The following is a 4554-nucleotide window of genomic DNA, read 5'->3' on the forward strand; positions in this document are numbered from 1 at the left end:
TAGTGAGGCATTCTGCCCCTTGGCTGCATGGACCTTGCCCCTGCTGCAGGGTGTGGGCAGCTTAGGGTGCCTGGGAAATGCCTCTTTTCCTGGAACATGGCTGAGAACCTTAGGAACAACTTTGGGAAAGAGTCAGGGCTTCAGCAGCTTGAAGGTTGTGCAGTTGAAATGTCCCGCTGCTTCCAAGCTGCTCTGGGCCTTGCTGGGTGACACTGTTACCCTTCCTTGGTGCACCAAGGGATACCACTTCTCTAAAACTTGACAGAAGAGTCTCAAGTCTTAGTTGATGGCCACTGATGGGACCAGCCAACATTAAGGGATTTCTTCTTTCCTCCCACATATTGCTCTAAAAATTTTCTGATAGTAAAGTTTAAAAAAAATGCACTAGGGGATGCCCATGGACTGACCACTTGGAGTGTACTATTCATATTTTACTGTATCTATTACATACTTTTCCATCAACATTTTCATCCACCAAGTATAATGTTTTTTTTTAAAGATTTATTTATTTTTATTGCAAAGTCAGATATACAGAGAGGAAGAGAGACAGAGAGGAAGACCTTCCATCCGATGATTCACTCCCCAAGTGAGCCGCAACAGCCGGTGCTATACCGATCCGAAGCCGGAAACCTGGAACCTTTTCTGGGTCTCCCACGTGGGTGCAGGATCCCGAAGCTTTGGGCCATTCTCGACTGCTTTCCCAGGCCACAAGTAGGGAGCTAGGTGGGAAATGGAGCTGCCGGGATTAGAACCGGCACCCATATGAGATCCAGGCGCGTTCAAGGCGAGGACTTCAGCTGCTCGGCCATTGTGCTGGGCCCCACCAAATGTAATGTTAGAAGAGCTTCTTGAAGTCTCCCTTCTTTCACAATCATCAATGTGGAGTTGTGCCCACTGGTTTACCTGTCCCTTTTACACCAGACTCTTGCACAGTTAAGACCAGGCCTTGTTTTTTAGTATTATCATTATTTCATGATACAGTTCCATAGGTTTTGGAATTTCCCTTTCCCCCTCCAACTGATTCTCCCTATATTAATACAGTAGTATAGTTCTTCATGAACAGTCATATGTCCCATCATTGCGGGCATGGACAATGGCAGAGAGTCCATCATCCTATTGTTAAGATATAGTTAACACTTTCCTTGGACTCCATCTTTGATCTGGAAGTAGAGATGCATGCTGCATTGTATCCTCACATCTGGATGTGATAGTCTCCATTACACAGTTACTGTACATCCCCTTAAATGAAAAGCCACAGAATCAACAATAGGAAGAAAACCAGAAATTTACAGTACGATGAAGTTAAATAACATGCTACTGAGTGACTAATACATAACGGAAACAATGAACAATATCAAGAATCTTCTTGAAGACATGGTATGACTTATGAGTCAGTGAAGAAATGAAAAAAAACTGCTCTGAAGAAACGAAAATAAGAACAAAACATAAAAACCCATGATATATAGTTTGTTGATCTTTTTTTGTGCGATATGTCTCCTGTAGGCAACAAATACATACATGGGTTTTGTATTTTTAATCCAGTTACTAATTTCCACCGTTGGATTGATGAGCTTAATCCATTTACATTCAGGGTTAATATGAATAGGTGGTATTTTTGCCCTGTCATTTTTAGGGTTGTTCATTGTTTTAGTCTTCTATTGTTATTTTACTGGCATGATCTTCACATTTGCCTTTGGTTTTGATGAGTGCTATTTCTTTTTTTATGATTATATTTATATTTAGCAGTTTATAGTATTCAAGCGAGATTTTACAGAACTTTGTGCATTTTAGGATAATCAAAACTGATTTATAATTCTAACAAGCCATATATTAACCGTTGAGGAGTAGAACTTTCTTAGGCGGGTGCGCAGAGAAATCTCCAACATCCTAGCTAGTGAGGAATAACTGAAGTCTGCTTCCTACCTAGTGGGTTCTAGGAAAGGCCAGGTCGGGAGCCTGCTCAGTAAGGTACAGGCTGAGTAATTATAGGCCAGCTGACTTCCTCCTGTCTGTTCAAATCTTTCTATATTAGTCTCTCTGTGTCTGTTTGAGCTAATTATGGGGCTCCTGAGCAACCCTGATGGTTATTGCCAGAGAGGACGGGGAGCCAAAGTTGGAACTAAGTAAGGACCAGAGAAAACTCCTCTCCTAGGACAGAGGGAAATGTACGATTCTTCGATCTCTGAGGACCACCCAGGGCTCCTGCTATTGTTCCAATGTTATCAGACCCTATTTGGAGGGTTCTGGGCTGCTTCAATCCCACTCAAGAGATCCCATATGAACTGGCTGGCCTCAGAGTTCTTGGCATACAAGGGCATTCAAATTCCCTGTGTTTTCCTTGCCAGTCAGGATATGGTCCTTGGTGCCCATACTGGCAATCCTTGATGACGTATCCACTGCTTCTGTGCAGGTCTTGTTATTTAAAATTTATTTTTTATTGGAAAGGCAGATCAGATTTATAGAGAGGAGAAACAGAAAGCTCTTCTGTCCGATGATTCACTCCCCAAGTGACAACAATGGCCAGTTCTACTCCGATCTGAAGCCAGGAGCAAGGAACTTCCTCCAGGTCTCCCACATGGGTGCAGGATCCCAAGGCTTTAGGCTGTCCTCTGCTGCTTTTCCATGTCACAAGCAGGCAGCTGGATGGGAAGTGGAGCAGCTGGGACATGAACCAGCACCCAAATGGGAACAGTGCATAGAAGGCAAGGATTTAGCCACTGAACCTCATGTGAGACCCAAGACTAGGTCTTGTTCATGCTTATAACGCTTAGGTTTGTGCTAGGCCCTTAGAAATACCAACAAATAGAATATAAATGAACAAAATATTTATAACAAAGGTAACTATATAAAATTAGTGTAAACACTATATTATAAAAACAAAATCTTACAAGTTAGGTGTGTGGGATTTGGATTCGCATAGCTGAAGGCCACCTCCCAAAAGGGCTATGAGCAATCAGTTAATCTGTAGAAGGCTTGAGAGCACTGGACTTTACACAGAAAGCCTTTAATATTGTCTGTTTACACAATCAGTATAATTATACACACATTGTAATTTATAATAATATGTAGACTGTAATTCTGCATTTAGAAACTCAGAGAACATGGTTAAGGACTCCTAGATTGTAGGGATCATGACTCTGTAAAGCCCAGGAACATCCTAAGGCGATCATTTAACCAGGCTGACTCAGACCAGTCTGGAGCCTCATCTGACAGCTTTGGCTATTAGCAACAAACAGCTGTTTTATGGTACAAATCCCGTGCGCTAAACCTGCTTGCACTGTGGCTGTTGCTGAAGAACTTAACCCAGAGATGAGCATCTGTCTGGTCTAAATCTTCTAGATGTTGTCAACCCACCACATCGCAGGGCGACCCCGCCTGGAGGGGACATGTTTCTTCCTTCCTGGGGGTAGTCACAAATTCCACAGCCTACCAGAGGGGAGACAGTGTGCCCTTCAGGATGAGATCCGCACTCCAGGAGTGGATTCAGATTTCCCCACGTCCTTACAACAAAGCCAAGATGGGAGGGTAGTTGAGCTGGGTCAGGGAGCAGGGACGTCACTGAAGCTATTCTTAGCCTCTTTTCCCTACTCCTTCCTGTCCTAGCGCAGAATCAGTCTTTCTTTTCTCTTTCTTTTCTTTCTCTCTCTCTCTCTCTTTCAATTCATTCATTTCTACTGCAAAGTCAGATATACAGAGAGGAGACAGAGAAGATCTTCTGTCCGATGATTCACTTCCCAAGTGACTGCAATGGCCAGAGCTGTGCTCATCCGAGGCCAGGAGCTTCTCTCAGGTCTCCCATGCAGGTGCAAACCCTCAAGGCTTTGGCCCTTCCTTGACTGCTTTCCCAGGCCACAAGCAGGGAGCTGGATGGGAAGCGGGGCTGTAGGGATTAGAACCGGAGATGATATGGGATCCTGGCGCATTCAAAGCAAGGACTTTAGCTGCTAGGCCACTGCGCCAGGCTCAGATTCTTTTAAAACATGGTCAAGGTTGACAAGATTGGCTACTTTCACGGATTCCACAGAACGGTAGAGGGGTCCTAAAAAGGAAAGGAGAGACAAAAAGAAAAAACCAAAAAAATTCTGATTCCCGAGCGAGGCACCAGGGTTCTGTTGGCATTGGGTAATGGGAGGTGACTCAGTGGGAAAAGTAGATTTATCTGGCATCACCTGGATGACCCAGGTTGAGTTTGGACCCCCAGTAACAGATCTGAGTATTCATGTGATAAGTCCTTAGGTTGAGCATCCTTAATACAAACATCCTGATGGCTATCACAGAGGCCGGAGAAGGGTGGAGTTTGCCTCCAACCAAACCCGGAACGGATGGCGGAATTCTGGCGGGCCCCTCAGGCGGTGAGACCACCGCTGTACCAATGAGGGGCACAGACCCATATCCCCCCACCAATAAGGGCCGAGGTGATCCCTGACTCAGCTTCCATGTCAAGGAGAGTTTAAACAGCCCTTCCCCGTCTCTTCCGGGCTCTTCTTGCTCTGCAGCTCACTCCTTCAGGTCTGTCCTTCCTGCTGCATGGGGAAGGGAAGCCCGTGACCGTGG

The sequence above is a fragment of the Ochotona princeps genome, chromosome 3, assembly GCF_030435755.1.
Source record: "Ochotona princeps isolate mOchPri1 chromosome 3, mOchPri1.hap1, whole genome shotgun sequence".
Lineage (NCBI taxonomy): Eukaryota > Metazoa > Chordata > Mammalia > Lagomorpha > Ochotonidae > Ochotona > Ochotona princeps.